Here is a 25,656-nt window from a genome sequence, read left to right as displayed (position 1 = left end):
TATTAATGCAGATTTATATTATTAGTATTTTAATAAAGATATTTATAAAGATTATATAGATGCTGACAAAGGACATATTATAACAGGGAATTTAAAAATTATAGATTCTAACTCTTTAAGAGATTTAATGGAAAGGGGCACGAAATTTAGATTAAGAGAAAAAGTTAACATTAAAAAAATCTTAATTTCTATTGGACAAGATATGGATATTTTTATTTCCAAATTATCTAGGAAATACCATTGGCCTCCAGAAGGTTTCAGAGAATGGAAAGTAAGGATTTTAGAAGACATTAAAACAAAATTTAATGCAGACAACGTTAGAACTAAAGAACGAGGAATTTATTTCAACAAAACTTTGAAAAAAGAAATAAAAAATTTAAAAGAGAGGTTTGTTATTACAGTAATAGATAAATCGGCAAATAATTTCGGTTTAATTTGTAAATATTATTATAAAGAACTTCTAACTAATGAATATAACTCTAATTCAACTTACAAATTAATTAACACCGGGAAAAAAGAATTGGATAAAAGGATGCTAGCTTTCGCTAAAAAAATTAAAATAAAAACTTGCTCTTTAAACTACCCTTACCTCTTCCCAACAATAAAATTTCATAAAAAACCAATAAATTTTAGATTCGTAACTTGTAGCACTGGCAGTTACAATTACTATACGGGAAAACATTTCTTTAAATACTTAAAAATTGTCCTAAACAAAATTAAAGAGGAAGATAATTTTATTATCAATAGTAACAAAGATATTTTGGACTTTCTAAAAGATAACAATATTAATAAGCTTAATACTTACGATTTTGAAAATTTATACACTAATCTACCTCATGAAAAGTTAATAGATGTCTGTACTAATATATGAAGAATATCTAAATAGAGATATTATTACAAAAACTAATTGGTTAGAGTTATGTAAATTTAATATTAAAGAAAACTATGTTTTTAACGGAATAAATTTTTATAAACAAGTAAAAGGAATTCCAATGGGAACAGCTTTTTCAAGTGCGTTAGCCAATATTTTCCTACATTATTATGAAAAAGAAATAATTAAACTTAACTTAATAATAGGCTGGAGATATATTGATGACTTAATTTTGTTAAATGTGGATAATCCTAATGATATTATTAATTGTTACCCAAAAGAATTAGTTTTAACTCAAACAAACGAAAATCAACTTAAAGCTAATTATTTAGATTTAAATATAGAAATTGACAATGGAAAAACTTTGATAGGTATTTATGATAAAAGGGATGAATTTAACTTTAAAATAATTAAACTTAGTAACTACCATTCTAATTTAAACTCTAAAATTTTCAAAAATTTGATATTTTCACAATTTAACAGAATTAAAAAAATTTGCAATAATAAAAGCTCTTATATCTTAGCAACAAACAATCTCATTAAAAATTTAACTATTAACGAATTTCCCAAAAACTTTTGCAATATAGAAGTTTTGATAAGAGAGGGTCTGTTTAATTTCTGACTTCCTCCGGTTTGTTAGCTTTGAGTTTTATTTCAATAGATGGCGCTTCAAGTTTGATGACGATACATTATGACGAAACGTGGGAGGCGGATATAGCTGTAAACGTGGAAAAATTAAATCTTAGTTTAGTTCAACGAAATACATCTACAATAGCACGTTTTAACCTCAAGTAGTTTTCTTCAGATTTGTACTTTCATTTTGTAAGTATTTTGCCTTGTGTTTATATTACTTTTTTGGTTCTTTTTTCATGTATTTTGTGGTTTGATTTGCTGTGGTCTTATTTGGTTTGTTTTTTGCTAGTGTTTTTACTTGTTTTAATCTTGTGATACTAATTTATCTCTAAAACCTCAATTTTCTGGGATTTTCGGGTCACGAGGGGTCAATTTGTTGGACGAAATGTCAGACCCCTCACAGAAAAAATCCCTGGTTTGAATCCTTGCCTGAGGGTGACCCTTGAAAAAGTCTTCAGGCCGGATTCAGTTAATCTTTCTTTTTGATTCTTTGACTATTAACTTAATATTCATTTCTAATTTGGTTAAGTTCATTTGTGTTTTAGTTGTAGCAGCATTAGCGCTCTCTAAATACAATGTATTTTTTATATTTTATTATTATATAGATTCAGAAAAATTATATAGGTGTTTTTGCACATTGTTTATTTATGGATTGATAGTTTCTTATTCTTGCATCTAGTTGGAATTAAGCTGCATTTGCGCTTTTCCACTAAATGCATCCTTTAATAATAAAAATTCTCCCTTTTTGGATTTAATTCGAAATTTCCGGATTGTTGAAGCTAGGAGAGTTTTTTTCTTTCAGGTACCATTAAAATAAATTATGCAAAGGTCAATAAGGGATTTTCTCATAGCGCATGGCCCGTCGCGCGCTTTACCAAGGGGCACTGTGGATAGCTTTGTGCTTGGAGCATCCATGGACAAAAAGTTACTTGCACAACTGTTTCGTTTAAAAAAATTTAAAAATACTAAAAAATATCGAATTTGTAATAACAAAAAATGTAAGACTTGTCCACTTGCTAATAAAGAACAAATTAATAACGAAATTTCAAATCTAGAATTGTTCTGTAAAAATAAAAATCTTATTTATTTATTAAATTGCAAAGAATGTAATTTGAATTACATAGGACAAACCAGTAGTGAACTAAATAAACGAGTAAATGGCCACAGATCTGCCATTAAAAACTTTAGTAAAAATGAGTATTTTGATTATGAGCTACTACACTTCCAATGTCATAATTTTGATAACATTAATATTTACATTCTGGAAGATAATATTATTGATTTAAATAAAAAATTAGACTTGGAAAATATTTATATATGTAATTTAAAAACTTTGTTTCCTTATGGACTCAATAGTAAATTAAATGGAGAAGGTTACGGGGATTTGGATAACATTTGTATTTATAACAAACTTAACATCTTTAAAGACTTTCTAGATAATGAAAACAAAAGTAAAAGATTTAAGAGAGGAAACGGTAGAGGCGGCAATTTTGATATAGTAACTGAGGATTTTCAAAATTTGTGTAATTTGGAACATAATAATGAAAATATTCTTAAAATTAAGAAATATCTATTTGGCTTTAGGAAAAATAAAATTAGATGGTTTATTAATAACAAATTTGAAGATTTAAAGTTTGAAAATTCATTCACTAAATACATAATTCTAGATCTTATCAAATTCAAGCTTAATATAGGAAAAAACGATTTACTATTTAAAACTAAAAGTAATTTAAATAAAGAATACTGTGTAGTGAGATTTTTGGATATTTGCTTCGAAAACCTAAAGTTATGCACAACAATAAAGAATTTTTTCCTTTAAAGGATAATGCAATAGCTTCAATGGCATTTAGTTATTCAGCAACTTTAAGAAAAAGAATCTGTAACTATAGTTACTATAGCAAAAATTTAAATAAGATAGACAAGACAGACTGTAATTGTAATAAAGATATTTATAAAGATTATATAGATGCTGACAAAGGACATATTATAACAGGGAATTTAAAAATTATAGATTCTAACTCTTTAAGAGATTTAATGGAAAGGGGCACAAAATTTAGATTAAGAGAAAAAGTTAACATTAAAAAAATCTTAATTTCTATTGGACAAGATATGGATATTTTTATTTCCAAATTATCTAGGAAATACCATTGGCCTCCAGAAGGTTTCAGAGAATGGAAAGTAAGGATTTTAGAAGACATTAAAACAAAATTTAATGCAGACAACGTTAGAACTAAAGAACGAGGAATTTATTTCAACAAAACTTTGAAAAAAGAAATAAAAAATTTAAAAGAGAGGTTTGTTATTACAGTAATAGATAAATCGGCAAATAATTTCGGTTTAATTTGTAAATATTATTATAAAGAACTTCTAACTAATGAATATAACTCTAATTCAACTTACAAATTAATTAACACCGGGAAAAAAGAATTGGATAAAAGGATGCTAGCTTTCGCTAAAAAAATTAAAATAAAAACTTGCTCTTTAAACTACCCTTACCTCTTCCCAACAATAAAATTTCATAAAAAACCAATAAATTTTAGATTCGTAACTTGTAGCACTGGCAGTTACAATTACTATACGGGAAAACATTTCTTTAAATACTTAAAAATTGTCCTAAACAAAATTAAAGAGGAAGATAATTTTATTATCAATAGTAACAAAGATATTTTGGACTTTCTAAAAGATAACAATATTAATAAGCTTAATACTTATGATTTTGAAAATTTATACACTAATCTACCTCATGAAAAGTTAATAGATGTCTGTACTAATATATATGAAGAATATCTAAATAGAGATATTATTACAAAAACTAATTGGTTAGAGTTATGTAAATTTAATATTAAAGAAAACTATGTTTTTAACGGAATAAATTTTTATAAACAAGAAAAAGGAATTCCAATGGGAACAGCTTTTTCAAGTGCGTTAGCCAATATTTTCCTACATTATTATGAAAAAGAAATAATTAAACTTAACTTAATAATAGGCTGGAGATATATTGATGACTTAATTTTGTTAAATGTGGATAATCCTAATGATATTATTAATTGTTACCCAAAAGAATTAGTTTTAACTCAAACAAACGAAAATCAACTTAAAGCTAATTATTTAGATTTAAATATAGAAATTGACAATGGAAAAACTTTGATAGGTATTTATGATAAAAGGGATGAATTTAACTTTAAAATAATTAAACTTAGTAACTACCATTCTAATTTAAACTCTAAAATTTTCAAAAATTTGATATTTTCACAATTTAACAGAATTAAAAAAAATTGCAATAATAAAAGCTCTTATATCTTAGCAACAAACAATCTCATTAAAAATTTAACTATTAACGAATTTCCCAAAAACTTTTGCAATATAGAAGTTTTGATAAGAGAGGGTCTGTTTAATTTCTGACTTCCTCCGGTTTGTTAGCTTTGAGTTTTATTTCAATAGATGGCGCTTCAAGTTTGATGACGATACATTATGACGAAACGTGGGAGGCGGATATAGCTGTAAACGTGGAAAAATTAAATCTTAGTTTAGTTCAACGAAATACATCTACAATAGCACGTTTTAACCTCAAGTAGTTTTCTTCAGATTTGTACTTTCATTTTGTAAGTATTTTGCCTTGTGTTTATATTACTTTTTTGGTTCTTTTTTCATGTATTTTGTGGTTTGATTTGCTGTGGTCTTATTTGGTTTGTTTTTTGCTAGTGTTTTTACTTGTTTTAATCTTGTGATACTAATTTATCTCTAAAACCTCAATTTTCTGGGATTTTCGGGTCACGAGGGGTCAATTTGTTGGACGAAATGTCAGACCCCTCTCAGAAAAAATCCCTGGTTTGAATCCTTGCCTGAGGGTGACCCTTGAAAAAGTCTTCAGGCCGGATTCAGTTAATCTTTCTTTTTGATTCTTTGACTATTAACTTAATATTCATTTCTAATTTGGTTAAGTTCATTTGTGTTTTAGTTGTAGCAGCATTAGCGCTCTCTAAATACAATGTATATTTTATATTTTATTATTATAGATTCAGAAAAATTATATAGGTGTTTTTGCACATTGTTTATTTATGGATTGATAGTTTCAAATTGTTTAAATATGCTTGATTAATTAATTGCCCAAATTAAAGAACGGAAATGTCACTTTTTTTTCTCTGTAACGTTCATAACATATTTATAACTTTAATACTATCAATTTACTATTTCACATCATGTCTTTCTTCTCGGTTCTAGATTTAAAGAATTTTGCTATTCCAAAATTGTCTATCATAATGTTTCCCAATTTATGATATTAAAATTCGCCTTCAACTAATTCAAAAAGGTAGATTATAGCAAGATTATGTTTTTACGTTTGATTTGAATTTTTAACCCATAATGTTCATAACACAAATCCAGAGAATAATGTTTAATTAGTTTAATGCAGAAATCTTTTAAAAAATAAATGTTTACATTTTTAGTAGAAGTTTTATATCAAGAACATGAGATAAAAACAAACCATCAAGATATCTTTATGTGAAGCTAATTTACTACCCTTGATAACATATAAAAGTAACTTTAATTCTGTGGCATCAAACGATATTCCTGATAATAATGAGAATTATTGGAAATTGTCGATGATTAAATCACTAAAATTTTGCCATTGTCCATATTACACTTCTCAATCTCTCCACACGTAATATTCTAAATCCAATTTAATAGATTGCGATAAAGTGATTCGTAATTCTGTAGATTATTATAAAGTATTTTAATAATTATTGTAATCCAATAATTGCAATCAAAGAGCATATTTCAAAAAACGCGAAGATTTTTAAATTATCTTAAAAATTAATTTTTCTTTGGAAAAATATATAAGATATATAATTTATAATAATAAGTTTAAATATATTATAATTAACAATTGTAGTGTATTAAAATTGTTCTTAAATTATTTCCAAAACTTTTGCTTTCTCCGATATTCATTATTTATTTTAATCTGCGTCGTATTTTCATCTCTTTAGAATTTTATGAAAATTATTTCCCTGTTCAAATATAATAGCTCGAACATGTTGAAAATTATTCTACTCTTTAAATCATAAGGGGGAAAATTCCTTAACTTATATAGAAGCACATCTTTAAAATAAAAATTTAAAAATATGTGGTTTTAAAATTTAGCAACAATTATCAAAAATTCCTTTTCGCAGATTAAAATTACCGTCTATGCATAATATTCAAGATTATCAATATCTGTAGATAAGTGCAAACAACACAATACCCATTAAAAATTATCAGTCAATAACCTCTTCAGTCCCGAGGTACACAAAAAAGTGTACCTTCAACTTTTCTCATTTTTTTTATCCGATAAAGTTAAATTTTGATGAAATAATGCATGCATTTCAACATTTATGAGTGTAGCTTCCATTTTGCATCAATAAATAGCACTGCAATTCGATATTTTTTTCATATCCATCGCTATTAATTAGAGATATGACGAAAATGGCGTTGAAGAGAAAACACAGCAAATATAAGTACATTTTTTAATATTTATTTTTAAAATAAATGCTTGTATATTTTTTTATAAAATACTAAGTGCCTGGTTAAAGTCATTACCAAATTATATCTTGTTATCTATAATAGAATCGGTGAAAATACAAATTTAAGTAAGGTACACATATGTATACCTCGGGCATTTTCGCGCCGGTTTCCTGACTGCTTGCGATCCAAACCGCTGCTTATCTTTTGAGCGCTTGTTTTCAAATTGTCATTTCTTGTCCTTGAATATATTGTATATCGTTTTATAATAAATAATTCATATGTTCTGTAATGTCATAATATATAAATTTAAAAATATTTATTTTTTAACTTTAGTAAGAAATTTAGTTTTATAGCTGTCTTGTAGTCATTAATTAATATTTCAAACCGACATCATGTATAGAATATACAGAATTTTATAAGCTAATAATATTTTTTTCACGTCAAGTGGCTTTAACTCTAAAGGAGGTTATTGAACTTTTTCCTAAAAGTGATTTTAGGGGAAGCAACAGAATTTCTCATGTATCAAAAATAGTGAAACCTGGCAAATAGGATGAATGGGTCACAGACGATACTCAAATGTGCCTTGTCAAGTAGAAAGATAATAAATCCGTGACTATTATCCACTTGTGTAGGTAATGAGTCAGTTGGACCAGGCAGAAGATAGACAAAATAATTGAAACAAAAAGCTGACATAAAATAATATGTTTTTGTAAAAGCATATTATATGGGAGGCATCGACCATTATTTTGCATATTACCGGTATGCAATTGGTATGGGGTAGGATAGAACCTGGGACCTTGTGGTTCGCTTCCGAGTAACATGACCACAATACAAAAGCAATTGCTCAAGCAGCGTCCCTGTTTACTGGCGTATAAGCTTTCAAAGGGTCACTAAAAGATGGAAATGCAACTACAATACCATTGGAGATTTCATTACCACCATCTGGAGAAAATACCTCTAAAAGAGCAAGAAAAATTGTCACTTCCCAATTAAAAAGAAATAAGACTAGATATGTCAATCCATCTACAACATTACATGAACGATTAGTATGTATCAAAATGCAGGTATCCAGGACGCAACTCTAGGAGTAGTGTCAAGTGCTCAAAATGCAATATCTACTTACGAAATATTTTTAAAAAATGAAATTTCTTTCAAAATAAGGTTTAATAGATTATTAATGTAATAATTTTTGTATTTTTTTTTTTCATTTATAAGGCCGTAGAATTAAGAAAAGTATAGCTATTAAGTAACCAGGAAAATTAAATATTTTTTTGTCGAGGATGCTTTGGCTTGCTTAAGAACCGAGGTACACATATGTGTACCTTAAAATTATGGGACTTAAAATTGTTTGATCAGCAAATATTTTTTTCCACAAACTATTGAGATGTAACAAAGGTAAAAGATATAGAAATCAATTTTTTAAACCAGCTTTTAAAAAGGCAGGACTGAAGAGGATAAAATTCGCTGATTAGTAATAGTTATCAATCAATAAAAATTTTCTGAGCCTAGTGCACAGTATTTTTCAGTTATTTAAGGCTTTTAATGAATTTGTTCATAAAATATAGACCTAGTTATGAAAAGTTATGAATTTTTATGTACTTTAATTATTTCAATGTCTACATTTTAACATTCTAGGCAGCAGGTGGTTTCGAAAGACATACAAAATTATTGAATTACCATTCAAGATTAGGTCTCATCAGACACTTTCATTATTTATTTAGAGAAAAAAATATGAAAACTGAAAATATTTTGCTGTAGTAATTTGGGTAGAGTTTTTGATAGCAAAGAGTGATAATGACAGTTCTGTTTATTTACAGCATAAATGAGCCAATTGCTGATTATTTTGTTGCATTTATCTAACAATATACGAATTAATTTTTCTGAACAAGTAAACTGTTTATTGAATTTATAATTAATTACTAAGGGACTGTAAAGGGTTAGGGAAAGCAATATGTGCAATATGGATGGCTTTTAATTATGGTTCATAATTTTATTTTATTCTGAACGTAATATCTCGAACGAATTAACCTTATTTTTTATTGAATATGGGTATAAGGTAACTCTATCTCTTTTTTTGGGAAAACAACATGATAAGATATCTTAGGATTTCACTAATAATTATACATTTTTTCAGCTGGAAAAAAATTAAATAAACTCGTAAAATATTTTTTTTTTATATTTTTATCGGAGATCTGTCAATAAATTTAAAGTTATTTTTAATTTGAATTATTCTTGGACAAGTAAAAATAATAGTTTTTTCATTACAATATATTTTCAGCAAACTTTTAATGTAATTAGAATAAAATCCAATATCAATGATAATATATATATATATATATATATATATATATATATATATATATATATATATATATATATGTCTATTTTTCTGTGATAAGTTATTAATTATACCCAAAGCATCAAATGGTAAATAACCAGTTTCATTACATTGATAGTGGAATTCGTGAGCGTTTTACCATACCCTAAACTGATTGGAACTCACAGAAACATTGAAATTCACATTGAGAGTAATGTTCATATTACTGCTAATACGTTTAAATCTTTTGATCAAAAAACTTTCCATAGCTTGAAAATTGCATGATATGTATTTATAGAGAATTTATAAGTGATACATACTAAACAAACCACACTTTTTTCAAGTAGTTGTCAACTTGTAATTGATTATTTCTTATGATAATCTGATTTGTATTAATTTTCCAGTAAAGTATCAATATTCAATAATTTTGTTCTATTTGCTGAGAATTCAAAATCCACCTCTTTAAGATTAATATATCTTCATATTTTTAAAGCATAAGGCATTTAAACTCGTAACTGATGTTCGGACTTTGCTTTAACATTCGATTTCATACGAATGTGTAATATGTAAATGTTGGTAAACTCACATTGGAGTTGAGCAAATATTCCTCGGGAGAATTGACATTGCCGCAAGATTACCCGAGTCGAGGTGCATAAGCTTACTTGTTGCCTGAGAATATTGGGATTCAAACAGCCCATAAGTAGTAGCCATGGATATTTTATATTATTTCCTAAATTATTTTCTTTAAGGAAAATGACCTCATTTTACGAAAAAATTAAATTGTATGTTAATTTAGTAACAACTACCTAAACATGGATAAGGAATTCAAATACACATCATGTTTACTGAAAATTTAATAAGTATCGCATTCAGAATTAATATGGATGAGCGGGAAAGAAAGAATATATATTTATAAATAGAAGAATAACAATGAGGAAAGAATGTAAGAAAAAAATGTAGCTAGATGTAACAAAAAAAAACTATTAAAAAAGTTCAATCAAATCTTTTTAAATGAATTCCAATTTTTATTATTTATATTAAATTCATTTTTTGTAGTTGATATTCATAGAATAAAACTAATTGATTTAATTTAAAATGTTACCAAGTTTACCGAGTTACATTTATATCCATATTTGTTCCCAAATATTTGAAAAAATTTTCATTTTTTTTTTCTAATTATAGTTTTCTGATAAATAAATTTCCCGATACATTGTTTTCAATGAAGCTGCAGATACGGTCGCGAAGACTTTTTTTTCTACACTGTAGATCACCCCTTTTTTTCATCTTCTACACGTAATGAAAAAAAGTTAGGGGTAACACGTAATATAGGAAGGCAATAGACATGCCAAACGTTTCCTTTAGGGCATAATATCAATACAATTTATTGGATTTTCTATCGGCATGTTAAAAATAAAAACATTAGTTTAAAAGCTTCTTTCATATCTGTCTCCTCACACACTTTGAGCGCCTGGCAAAGGATTGAGGTAAACTCATGGCAGTAAATTTGGAGTATCTAATATTTAGGTTCATATACATCAACTCCAAATAACTTGTTCGTTGTAATAGTCATAGCTTTTAACTTGAAATGGTAATAAATTTTTCAAGGCCTCTTATATACGTATATAGTTAGCTATAAGTTTATCCATCTGATTTTCCTGAGTGAGAAAATATTACAGACATCAAAGGAAATTAATCACATATTTAATCACAAGCTACATTATGTCTCTATATGATAAAAGGTATGAAATATTTATGAAAATCCATTCAAATATATTTTTCTTTTTTATTTCTACTTTTAGTTTTCCGTCTCCTAGCTTCATCTTTTTATCTTCTATTTCATTCATTTTCTTCTTCAGGGGTTTTATCGTCTCTTTTGAAATAAGCTCTAACCATAGAGCTGAGATCAACTCTATGGCTCTTATTTGTATGATATTTATATTCAAAATGGGTGTATTTCTCTAATTAATTTGCGTTGAAAATATTGCAAAATATATTTTATCTATTATGACTTCTCATAAGTTTTACAATGACTTTGTTTATAAAAGAAATGTTCCTGTTAAATGATAAAGTTTCTATTTTAGTTTTGTGATTTTAATATTTATAACGACAAATATAACTTGACATATTTTTTTTAATTTATTTTTATCTACATATATATGCATACATGCATAATAAACATACATCATATATAAATATATGATGTTTCAGTAAATATCATAAATGTTTCCTGTTGTTTAGAATCTAACATAGAATACATCCATTCAAACATTTAATTTATAAAACTTCCAGTGTTAAATACTTTTCTTATAATTATTATTCCTGCATATTTAATTTTTTTATATAATTTTTTTTATTAAGAAAATAAAAACATGGTTTCTTATAAACGGATGTTTTCAGGCAAACATTGAAATTACAGTCTGCACAATTTGTAGAAAATAAACATTGACAAAATTGAATCTATTCTATACCAATTGAGGAGGTTTAATAATGAAACTGTAGGGCTCAATAAAAATAAATATATAGTCGAATCTATTTTTTTCATTAAAATAATTTAATAAAAAAATGTATATTTTCCTAGATTGTTGAAAAATTAACATTATTTTTTACCGCAATAAAAAAAAAAACCGCCTGCATCACAGACACTAATATGTTTTAAAATAGAACGCAATAAAGAACCAGCATAATATATATTTGCCTTTGATTTAAAAAGAATGAAAATAATAATAAAATAATAAACAGAAAAATTTCTATGTTAAAAAAGAAACGTAGGGTAAAAAACTATCATGTGTCTTGAAAAATATATTTTAGGGTTATTAGTTAAATAATAATAAAAACTCAAAGATGATGTGGAATATAAACTTATACCCTTCAAGTAATGGCAGATAATAAGTAACTTAAGTAATACATTTATCAAATATAGTTTTAATTAATGAAATTTAAGAACAGACAATTGCTTCAATATGTAAACTAAATAATTACGTCCATTCAATGAGATTGATAGCATTTAGAAAATTTAAATCGCTCTAAATATGCTTAAATGTGAATTTTAAAATTTGAAGCTTAGATTCTAAGCTGTATAGACCATCGAAAAATGTACAAAATGATAATTCGATATTTTTGACACTTGTAGTGGACGAATCCTTAACAATTTAAAAATGTATAAATAATAGTCAAATTTAATTTTCTTATTAATTTTCTCTGTTACTAATCTCTACTCTTGCTTAGACTGAATATATTCGGGAGGATTTAAAAGAAGATTTCAACAAAGATAATGAAAAAAAAAAGTCATATATATTATATTAACAACACAGGTTTAGGATTTTATATCTTTTTGGAAATTTAAACACCAGGCATTTTTTAAAAATGCATATTCATCTTCATCTGCGCTGAAATTCATGGAAAAAATAAACATTTAATCTACGTTTTCGACCAAATAAATCAATACATCAGTCCAGAAACAAAACACATGCTCCCGGAAACATGTGATAAATACACAGACTTCAAAACTGGCAGCTGAAATCCGTTAGTAATCATCAAACCCTGTTGGGATTTAAGGGTTGTCCAGTTCTGGATTTGTGACCAGATTTCAGGAAGATGCCTATTTCCTTTGGCGTCTCATTTGGGACTTATGTGCATTTCTGAATGGAAATATTTCCAGTGATATTTTTGGTATCTATTCTTCACATTTTGTGCTTTTTTTCAGCTATAAAAGAAGGGATGAAATTTATATATTTTATTCCTTCTCTTTTTCAAAAAAAATTGCCCTGGAATTGCCTTGAAGAGTAGAAAATTATATAGTCAAATATTAATTTATTAACGTGGTTAACCATTCAGTTTCATTAGCATTTATTTTTGAATTTATTCAATAATTTTCTTTTGATTTTGCATGATTGTTTTATATTTTACATACTTTTCTAGAATAGTATAAACATGAATGAGATATAAGCATTTTCATTTTGTGATCGTTAATGCAATTCAGGGAATAATTATAAGCCTACCCTTACAATAAAAAATAATAATAAACCCCAATTTTTTTTCTGATTTTCCGAGATTTGAATGCATCAGTATTTTATGCAATTTTCAATTTTACAGAATTGTGTTAAGAATCGGTCTAAATTGTTTTCGAAATAAGATATATGTGGTTCACACTTCAGTGAATTTATATAAGTTTTTTTTTTTTTTTCATGAATTTTGGACTAAGTAATGATGAATCAGCTTTTAGATATTTGCAATTAAGAAATCTGTAAACAACTCGGGGTTCATTGTATTTTGCTTAGGTCGTAACACAGAGGTTTTATACGGCTTAATATTTCATTCTTTTATTTTTTCCATTTGTAAAACGACTTTTTTTATCAATTTTCTCTCTTAATTCTTTTAAAACATTCACTATTCTTTCTTCAATCAAAAAAGATTTGCATATCAGATCATTTGAAAGATTTAGATTTGTTATTAATGGAGTTTTTCACCCTTCACATTAAACAATGGTTATATATATATATATATATATATATATATATATATATATATATATATATATATATATATATATATATATATATTTAATTTGTAAAATATTTTAGATTTTTCTTATTGTTGAATTAAAAAACAATAATTTAATACACATCAATTTCGAATTTTCAGAGCTTGTTTATTTTTTACTGAAGTGCTGCCGTCACGCAATAGGATGCCCTTTCAAGATTATAAATAATAAACAACTTGGAAATAAATAATTGATGCAATGTATTGGATCTAAATACAAATAAAATATTTTTTTTTTAATTTTACGAATTGTGTATAAAAGTATTTTTCAATAAATATTTAATTTTTAAAAATATTAAGGTATTTTCATTTATAATATTTAAAAACATAATTTTTGAATTTAGTACAAAAAAACTCACCTACATGCATACTCACAAATATATTCTTCCGCTCTGATTGTAGATATAACGAATAAAAAAAAGCAATAATTTAAACAAACGTTTTTTCGTCTATTGAAAATCTAGAAAAATCTAGAATGGCTTTATTTTCAACTATTCACATTTCATAATTTAAGGCCATCTGTCATATCTTTGTCATTTCATTTTTCAATAGAAAGTATGAAAAAATCGGGGAGTACTTTTATTAAAATCTTGCTTGGTATTTATTTCATCATTGTGGTAAGAATCTCAGTGTCTTCAGGAATTTAGGTAATTAATTATTAATAATGTTATAAATGAAGAAGTTGTGCTACGAATAATTTTGTTCTTCGAAGTTCTAAAATAAATGCTAATCTAACATGACTGATATTAAATTAAACAATACAGACTCAGTGCGAGTCCTAGTCTAAATCCATCATCTATGCCCCTATGCTCCAGGATAGCTACATAGATTCAACTATTCTATATAAAATGTATTGCCATCTCAGATTAAAGTTCAAAATTTAGTGGAGAAGACTAAAAATTAGAGAAGTGTAGATTACAATGAAGTTAGACGAAGTTACATAAAATAATTAAATATAAAGTTTAAATATCTTTTATCTTGGTGAACTGGCTAATATTCAAAGGGTTTCAAGTAAAATTACGCTTGATTCATATATATATATATATATATATATATATATATATATATATATATATATATATATATATATATATATATATATATATATATATATATTACAAAATTATACATAATAATAATATATTTTTTCCTCTTGCAGATAAAACTACTGTATCAATAGCGTTTAGTTACACTTCAACTTTAAAGAAAAAAATTTGTAATTATAATTAATATAGCAAAAATTTAGATAAAATAAATAAAAAAAATTGTTACTGTAACAAAGAAAAATATAAAGATTTTATAGATATTGATAAAGGTCATATTATTACAGGTAATTTAAAAATTATTGAATCCAACTCTTTAAGAGATTTGATGGGAAGAGGAACAAAATTTAGATTAAGAGAAAAAATAAACCATAACAAAATTTTGATTTATATTGGTAATGATTTGGATGTTTTTATTGCCAAATTATCTAGAAAATACCATTGGCCTGCGGAAGGTTTCGGGGAATGGAAAGTGAGAATTTTAAAGGAAATTAAAATAAAAATGAATACTGATTTTGACAGATCTAAAGAACGTGGGATTTATTATAGTAAAACATTAAAATACGAAATAAAAAATTTAAAAGAAAAATTTGTTATTACAGTAATAGATAAATCAGCAAATAATTTATGTTTAATTTGTAAATATTATTATAAAGAACTTTTAATTAATGAATATAACTCTAATGCAACTTATATGTTAAAGAACACCGGGAAAAAGAAATTAGATAAAAGAATGCTAGCTTTCGCAAAAAAAAACAAAACTAAGACTTGCTCTCTTAACTATCCTTATTTATTCCCAACAGTTAAATTTCATAAAAATCCATTAAAATTCAGATTCGTAACCTGTAGCACTGGCAGTTATAATTACTATACGGGTAAACATTTCTTTAAATACTTAAAAATTATCCTGGACAAAATAAAAAATGAAGACAACTTTATTATTTCTAGTAACAAAGAAGTATTGGATTTTCTTAAAGATAACAACATTAATAAACTTAATACTTTTGATTTCGAAAATTTATACACTAATCTACCTCAGGAAAAATTAATAAAGGTCTGCACTTTTATATATGACGAATATTTAAATGAAAATATCATTCCTAAAAATAACTGGCTTGAGTTATGTAATTTTAATATTACTGAAAATTACGTGTTTAGAGGTATTATTTTTTATAAACAAGTCAAGGGCATTCCAATGGGAACAGCTTTCTCAAGTGCTTTAGCTAATATTTTCCTGCATTACTATGAGAAAAAATAAATAAATATAATTTAATAAACGGGTGGAGATATATTGATGACCTACTTTTGATTAACTTAGACAATACTAATATTATTTCTAATTGCTATCCAAAAGATTTAATTCTAAAAGATACAAATAAAAATCAACTTGAGGCTACCTTTCTGGATTTAAAAATCGAAATTGCTAATGATAAAACCATAGTTGGTATATACGATAAAAGGGATGATTTCAACTTTAAAATAACAAAACTATGTAACTACCATTCCAATCTAAACTCTAAAATTTTCAAAAATCTCATTTTAACACAAGTTAACAGGATCAAAAGGGTTTGCAATAATAAAAATTCTTATATTGAAGCATCAGACATCCTCCTTAAAAATTTAATTAAAAATTAATTTCCTAGAAATTACTGTAATGTCAATTTTTTAATTAAACAAGGTATGGTTTGGGATTAATTCCTTTGGCTTAAATAAAAATAGAACTTTCCTTGCATATGGGATCACTCAATAGATGACGCTGGGTGCCTACCTCTGTTTACATAATTTACCGTTAATTTTTTTAAAAACAGGGAATCGCAATCGATAGTTTAAAGTTTCCTTGACTGTTGGATGGTATGTACTGGCCTTTTCATTTTTAATTTTAATTTTAGTGCTAGTTTTTGTTTTTATTGTTATTTTTGTTATTGTATTTTTACTTTGTTGTGGCTATTTCCTTCTAATTTGTTATTTTGTATTTCCTTTCTGTTAAAATGGTATATCTCTTGAGCATAATTTCAGGGGATTTTCGGGTCACGAGGTATCATTATTAGGCAATGTCTGTATGTCCTCACAGAAAAAATCCCTTTCTTTGAATCCCTGCCTGAGGGTGACCCTTGAAAAAGTCTTCAGGCCGGATTCTTTTTTTATATTTTTTTAATAATTTTTTTGGTTTAATTTTTATTTGATTTTTGTTTTTCCTATTAACTTGATTCTAATACTTTTGTTTATATATATATATATATATATATATATATATATATATATATATATATATATATATATATATATATATATATATATATATATATTAGTTTTCTTCAGAAAGGAAATCATTAACTTATTGAGGAAAGCCAAACTTTCAACAAATTAACTTTTTATAAACCATTGCTTTATGAAAGTTTAATTTTTTATATATTTTGAATAAAAATTTGCAATTGCATTCCTATAATTAAAAAAAATAGCCTTTTTATTTTTAGGAATGAACAAGTTTAAGTAATAGCATTATCATATTCTTTTTGTCATAATTTGCCTAAACAGCATCTATCATTCTATAGTATGTCTTTGTAACATATACAATGCCTATGGAAAGAATATAATGATTCTCAAATCCCATACTTTATACAAATGGCATCATATTTCATACTTTATGGCCATGCATTCTGTAAAAATGTTGAGATATTGTATAAAATGCTGACATTAAATACATTGCCGGTTATATATATATATATATGTTGGAATTGGAAATCCTTATATAATCAGATTTAAGAACATCCACTCTTTTGAAACAAAACTTATTTGAATTATGATAATCTGAAAAATTCCATTTCATAAATATTTATAATGGATTAAAATAGTCAAAACTTACTTATAACTTATTTACCTATATTATATATAACTTTAAGGGGTGATAGTACACATCAAGACGAATAATAGTAAATAGGAAACCAAGTGTCCCAAACGTCTTCCAAAGGAGATAGGCACCATCAAATTTTAGGGACCTTAATTTCAAATGATTATAAAAAACGGATCGATTCATTTGTTGTTTTCGCTAAAATCATTCTTTAAATTAGTATTTTCTTTAAAAAAAAAATCAAGACAAAGTTTAAAAAATGCCGATACAGGGCTCTCTAGACTTTGGTGTACCAAACCTACTTTTCTACAGTATTTTTTTTATTTTGTTAAATGTTTACTAAAACTTAGACTTTAACTTAAATTTTGAGCGCCAAATTGAAACTATCGGAAGCGGTTAAGTGGTTAAATTTTAAACGCTTGTATCTAATGAGCAAAATAATAAATGATGAAGCAAACTTTAATAGGTGATAGTAAAACACATTTAACAAAATAAAAAAAAAATACTGGCAAAAAGTAGTTGTTCTGTACTTTAAAGTGTAGAGAGCGCTCTATCGGCATTTTTTAAACTTTGTCTTAAAAAAAAATTTTTTTAAGAAAATACTAATTTAAAGAATGATTTTAGCGAAAACCGCAAATGAATCGATTCAAGCCACTGACCCGAGTGTGCAAGTGTAAATCACTGTAGAAACGTAACAAAAGATGTTGCCCTTCACTAATCAAGAAAAGGCTGATATGCACTTCATCTACGGAACAACAAATGGGAATAGTGCAGAGGCGCGACGATTGTACGGAGAAAAGTTTCCCAACAGGCGGTTGCCCAATGATAAAACATTTATGCGCTTGCACAGACAACTGTCTGTGCTTGTCTGTGCAAGGGATCCTTTTTTGGTGACGTCGGATCCTTTTTGGTGCACGTTCAAATGCAAACTGTGCGAAGTCTAACAGAACGGTTGCTGTGGAAGAAAAAATTCTGGATATGGTGGCTGATCATCCAAATACAAGCACGAGAACAGTGGCTAGTCAAATTGGAGTATCACCCTCCACGACATGGAGAGTACTAAAGGATGAAAGTATGCATCCTTTTCATGTCCAACTAGTCCAGTAACTGACTCAAAAGGATTTTTTTCCTCGTCCAATGGATTTTTCTAGCTGGTATCTGCACCCTAAATCCCGAATTTGGTGCAACTGCGCTTTTTACAGATGAATGTACATTTACACGTGAGGGTACATTTAACACCCTCAATTCCCACCAATGGGCAGATGTAAATCCACATGCATCTTCTACACATGCATATCGACGACGATTTTCCATAAATGTTTGGGCAGGAATAATTGGTGATCATCTACTTGGACCTTATCTTCTGCCAGAATGCATGGACGGAAAAAAATATCTTAACTTTCTGCAACAGTTGCTGCCAGAAATGATGACAGATGTTCCCCTTGTATCCGGCGAGTAATGTGGTTCCAGCATGATGGAGCACCAGCTCATTATGCGCCAGAGGTGCGAAATTATCTAAACGCAACCTTTCCAAATCAATGGATTGGGCAAGGTGGTCCTGTCCCTTGGCCGGCGCGATCCCCCGATCTTTCATGCCTGGATGTTTTTTTGTGGGGGCACCAAAAGAGTCTTATGTATGAGACTCCTATCGAATCTGCAGAAGAACTCGTCGCCAGACTTTCGGCCGCTGCAGGGGAGGTGCGCGATACTCCTGGCGTGTTTCAGAGGGTTACAGAATCCCTTCTTCGCTGTTGTACCGCATGCATCGCCTCTAATGGTCAGTGTTTCGAACAGCTATTGTAATCATTTGTAATTAAACTTTTTTTATAACGTAAATGTTCTTTGTTTTCTTTTTTGTCTCTTAAAACGGAACCTCTTTCAGCGCCCTCTATCACCTTCGGGTTAAAATTACGACTATGATTTCTTTGATGAATGTTGTTTGTTTTGGTGTCTTACTATCACCTATTAAAGTTTGATTCATCATTTACTATTTTGCTCATTAGATACAAGCGTTTAAAATTTAACCCCCTGAACGCGGTTAAATTTGCGCCACTTAACCGCTTCCGATTGTTTCAATTTTGCGCTCAAAATTTAAGTTAAAGTCTAAGCTTTAGTAAACATTTAAGAAAATAAAAAAATACTGTCAAAAAGTAGGTTTGGTACTCCAAAGTCTAGAGAGCCCTCTATCGGCATTTTTTAAACTCTGTCTTTAAATTTTTTTTAAAGAAAATACTAATTTAAAGAATGATTTTAGCGAAAACTGCAAATGAATCGATTCGTTTTTTTTAACTAAAAGGGAAACACTTATAATACAAATATTATTTATTTTAAATTCTCTTAATTCTAATTTAGAATGAAGTCTACTTATTTATCAGAATATAAACTAACGGAAGTAATTTTTCAGAATTTAATGTTGATGCATTTGTGATTTAAAGAAAAAATATTGGATTTACTAACGAAATTAATCAAAAACATGTGTTCTTCATTATGAACTTAAGTATCAAAATATTGGTTTCAACATTAAAAAAAATGATCTTAGAAAGTGACAGCAAACATATATTCTTCAGTATTTATATTCAATCTCCCTTTACTTTGTGAATGAAAGAAGTGATAAAATAAAAAAAAAGAAACCTTTTGCACCCCCGCGCTAAAAAAAAAAATCGATCCAGGTTTTGAGCAATTTTGAAGGTGAATTATTTTTTTAGTTTAAATTGAAACATGGAGATCTAAGTGATGATAAGTGGCGTCTTTTTAGTTCTTATAAAAAAAATAGCCCTGCTTTTTGAGTACTAAATGCATAAAAGTATATAAAAATGCTGGAAGTTTTTTATGTGTAAAATGATATGGCAATTTATACCATTAATTTCATTTTTAAATACGTATATATTACAACTCAAAAAACCTTACAGGAAGAAAAACTGAATATATTTATTATTATTTGTAAACTTTAAATTTTAATACATTACCTAGAAAAGTGTGTGATAATTCCAATGAAATTTTGTATTCTTTCTTCGAGAACATGGCACAGGGGAATAACAGGATATACATATGACACAAATCATTGCCTTTCTATATAAATTTTTATCCAGTTCTTTTTCCCCCTTTGTTTTCACAAAGATGGGTGATCTATCTCCTTTCAAGTTAACTAATTGATCCTTGGATCTAATCTTTGTTCCATTGCTTCTTCTTCTTCTTCTTGCGTACAGCCGACCACCCCGCCACCACTGAACGTAGCAGTATCGACAGGATTTGTTGTGGCCGACTGCTATCTTGAGTATTGTCCATCCTTGCATTGACCGATTTGTCAAACTGACATTCTCCTCGAGGTAATTGGCCACAAAGTGGTCAATTATTGTCCTTCTTCCTTATCTACAAACTCTCAAATAGTTGGTAAAAAACTGACAATTTTTGACATCATGTCCTTCAGAGTTTTAAGATTACCTGGTACCATCAGTAATGTACTTAAGTCATTATTTACAATTTTCAGATTTTTTCTTAACTCCGAGATTTCAATACATTCCTTTAAATAGTGGTAAACAGTACCGATTCCTCCACAAATGCATTTATTGTCCTGCATTCTTCCAAATCTTTGGAAATATGCAGGAAATCTCCCATGTCCTGATATAATTTGAATTATCAGTGGATGGTATCTTCTTATTTTTATTTCTTAAAATCGAAATAATAAAATTTTTTTATTATTTAAAATCGAAAGTTACTCTTCCGTTTTTGGACATATACCATCTGTCAAACCATTGCAGCTTTATTTCTTCTCTTAATTCCCATTTTAAGACACCATTTGATTTGGGGACAACCATATCAACACCCTCTTTCTGTGCAGCCAACTTTGCATATTGATCCGCCTTTTCATTACCATATATCCCAATATGGGCCTTAACCCAATTCAACTCTATCCACTTGTTGGTTTTTACACTTTTTATCTTTTCTTTTATCGTCCATATTTCCTTATTACAATTGTGAGAAGATTGTATGGCTTGTAGGACGGAGAGAGAATCTGAAAAAATTGAGCACTTCTGTCCGTCCTCCACCCTTTCACAATATTCAATGGCCATCTTTAAAGCTTGCACTTCTGCCTGGAAACTTGTGGCGTGGTTCGATAATTTCACAAGACTTTTATCGATCTCTTTTCCATAGTAGTATACTACTATTGCAGCTCCTACTTTATTTTCATCTTTTGAACCATCTGTAAAAATTTCTATTCCATCCATATCTGGGATTTTAATTTGAAAACCGTGAATAAACCATTCTGCAGGATGTTGTTCGAATTTGTCAAAATACATCTCATAATCTTTTTTGCTGAAGCATTTGTTTCCTATTTTAACTTTATTACTAGAAGTTCTTATTTGAAATTTAGTGAAAATTTCCGTTGCTCTGAGGTCCATTGGCAAAATTCCCGTTATCACTTGAAGGGCTTCTGTAGAAATGGTTCTATAAGCCCCAGACATAATGATGAGAGGGCGCCGTTGGATTGAATTTAATGTTTCTCTGATTTTCTTTAGATTTAGCCTATGTCCCCATGCTCCGTGCCCGAAAAGAACAAATGGCTCAATGGCCCCAGTGTAGATTCTTCTTAGATGGTATTTCCTTTTTCCATAAAAATTTATCCGCAACTGTCACTAGTTTATATGTTAATACGTCCACTTTTTTCTTGACCTTATTAAAATGTGACGTAAATGTTAATTTACTGTCCCATGTAACTCCCAAGTACTTAATTTGATTTGACACATTTATGTTGTTATTGCCAATTTTTATGTTAGGCGGATCTGTTAATTTCAAACGTTCTCCAAATGTAATAGGCATTTGAATTGTTTTTCTTTCATTAAACACAAGTTTATGAATTTTGCCCCATTTTACTAGTCTATGAATTATTTGTTTTCCTTTATTTTCCAGTTCATCTTTTGTTCTTCCCGAGATTATTAGTAGCACATCATCGGCATACGCCTGCATAAAGCAGTTCACTGGAAGATTGATTTTAAATGCAGAATTCATAACCAAGTTCCAGAATAACGGTCCGCTGCACGAGCCGTGTGGCACTCCTCTATCCATTATAAATTCCCAATTATTCTTTCCATCTTGGTAACTACATTTCCTTTCATTTAAGTAATCTTTAATCAATTCAAAAAGATTGCTCGGGCAATTCATTTTTATAAGGGCATATAAAATGCTCTTCCTCCATACGGAATCAAATGCTCCAGCTACATCCAAAGATATAACTGTTGTTTTTAGTTTTTGATTCATCGCACCTTTTATTTTACTCCATAGTGCATTTTGGGCTGTTTCACAAGAGTGGTTATATCTAAAACCATGTTGATCATGATGCAGTCTATTCTGTGCCGTTAATAAGTGCTGTACTCTTTGAGTTATCAGTTTATCCAAGATTTTACTTGCTGTTGTTAGCAAACAAATTGGTCTATACGATTTAGGATCCTCTAAGTCTCTATTAGTTTTAGGAATTAAAATCAGTTTTGCTACCTTCCACTGATTAGGGAACGCACCTAATTCTAGGCACTTGTTGTATAACTCTAAAAGTATGAATGGATTCTTTCTGTTAATTTCAGCAAGCATCTCCATTGGGATGTTGTCTAATCCAGGTGTTTTCTTTTTGGCCATTTTATTAATCGTTGTTCTTATTTCATTTATTGTAAATATTTTATCTTTATCTTTTGTTTTATATAACTCAATACCTTTCCTCATTTTCTTCTGCTTTTTACTTTCTTGTTGGGATTGTTCCTCTTTGAAAAGGCATCTCACAATAGTTTCTATAGTTTCTTTTGTATTTTTGGTTTTTGTACCATCCTGTTTTTTGACACCGTGCAAAACTGTTTTCCTTTTCATTTTATCTGCCGCTAATTTATAAGGTAGCTCAAAAGGGTTCATTCTCGTTATTTCGCTACATAACTTTTCAAAGCATTCGATACTTTTCTTTCTTAACATCCCTCTGTATATTGATTTATTCTTTTTATAAATTTGTCTTCTCTTCATTCTCTCTTCAGTGTTTTTACATCGTTGGTATCTATGCCGCAAGGCTCTTGTCAGTTTTCTTTGTTTCTCCAGTTCAGTGTCCCACCAGGGGACCCTGAGATGATTTGTCTCTTTACTGTTCGATCCTTGGCTAATTCCTTGAATGAATTCTGTAAATTCTTCTACCCATACTTCTAAATCTTTTTTAGTCTTCATCCTTTGCATTGTTTCTCTTATATCAGCATATTTTTCAGCCACTTGAAAACTAATTTTTCGAATTTTCCACTTGCTTAATTTAAATCTTTCTGCTGAAACAACTTTGCCACCCATATTAATTTGAAAATCCAAAAAGCCATGGTCACTCAAAGTACTTTGGATTACCTTCCAGCCCATTACTTTGTCATGCAGGTCTTTAGTTAATAAGGTGACATCAATCCAGCTTCTTCCACGTGCAGATTGAAACGTTGGCAATGAGTTTGGATCATTCCAAATAACAAGGTTCTTCTTATAAATGAATTCTATAAACGAGCCGGCTTCATCTTGTGGTCTATGATCGGGAATTCCATTTCCCCACAGTAGACTATGAAGATTGAAATCTCCTCCAATAAGTATGGATGATGTCCCCAACTGTTCAAACAGATTTCCAAGTTCTCTGCAGATTTCTTCTTTATTGTGAGTCGGTGGGAAGTATGCCGATACCATAGTAATTTCACTATTTCCCACTGATAAATTGGCTGCTACTATGTTTTCGCTAGTAAATCTTGTCAAAACAGAAATATCTTGGTTTCTTACTGCTATAATCGCCTTCCCGTAAGGGTGAGAAATTATTCTCCATCCTAGGGGAAGTCCTATTATTTTTCCTTTCATTGTATATGGTTCTTGTAACAAGTAGACATCTGGAATATTGTCCCCAAACAAATTTGGGAGTTCCTTTGTTGCATATTTACCCCGACCTATATTATGTTGAATAACACGCCAAGAGTAATCATTGAAAGGCTTATTAAACATAGTTCGTCTGTTTAATCAACTGATCTCTCTCCCTGATAAATACAGGGCAATGTTCCGATGTTGCAATATGATCCGTTAGAATCATAATTTTTGTTCTTTTGCGATATTCTTTACAGTTTCTGCATTCTGGATTTTGCTTTGTGCAATTTTTATAGTTATGCATTTCCAAGCACTTGGAGCAGCTATCTTCTTTTTGCATACATTTAGATCGAACATGCCCAAATTTGAGACATTTGAAACATCTAAGGGGTTCCACAAATTCTCTAAATCTATACGATCCGAAACCACACTGTAATCTTGCTTTATCTTTAATTATTCGGAACGCTTTGGGGTCCAAACTTATAACCCAGTGAGACGAGCTGCCTCTTCCTTTTTTCCTAAATAGAACCCGCATATTCCCTACTATGTCATTGCTTAGCTTGATTTGATTGGGAAAATCCAATTCCTCTTCCTCCCTGGGTCTCTCACTCTTTTCCACATCATATATAATGATTTGAGGCATTCTTATCTGTGGAGTAGTAGCCTTGCATACATTTTGCAAATTTGTATGACTGTTAATAGCATCTTTTAACTTTGTTACCATTTCCGGTGTTTCAACTTGAATCAGAACTCCATTTCCCATTGCTGGCTTCAAACCCATAATTTTAATTTCCATCCCCTTTGGGTTGATATTCGCTTCTAATGTCTTTCTCATTTTAATCGATGAGTCTATTGACTCTGTAATTGGTCTAACTACCAGTGTAGGGAGGTTTGCTTTAGGTCTTAGCAATGGTGTTGTTTTATTATCGTTTTCATTCGCGTTAATTATTTTTTGTTGAATTTGATTCCTTTCTTCCCCCAACAGCTTTTTAGAGGCTTGGATCCTTCTAATAAACGTTAAACCTGGTTTTAATGGAATTTTTTTTCCCGCTATACCATC

The sequence above is a fragment of the Argiope bruennichi genome, chromosome 8, assembly GCF_947563725.1.
Source record: "Argiope bruennichi chromosome 8, qqArgBrue1.1, whole genome shotgun sequence".
Lineage (NCBI taxonomy): Eukaryota > Metazoa > Arthropoda > Arachnida > Araneae > Araneidae > Argiope > Argiope bruennichi.
The sequence above is the reverse complement of the archived record's forward strand: the minus strand, read 5'-3'. Positions refer to the sequence as shown.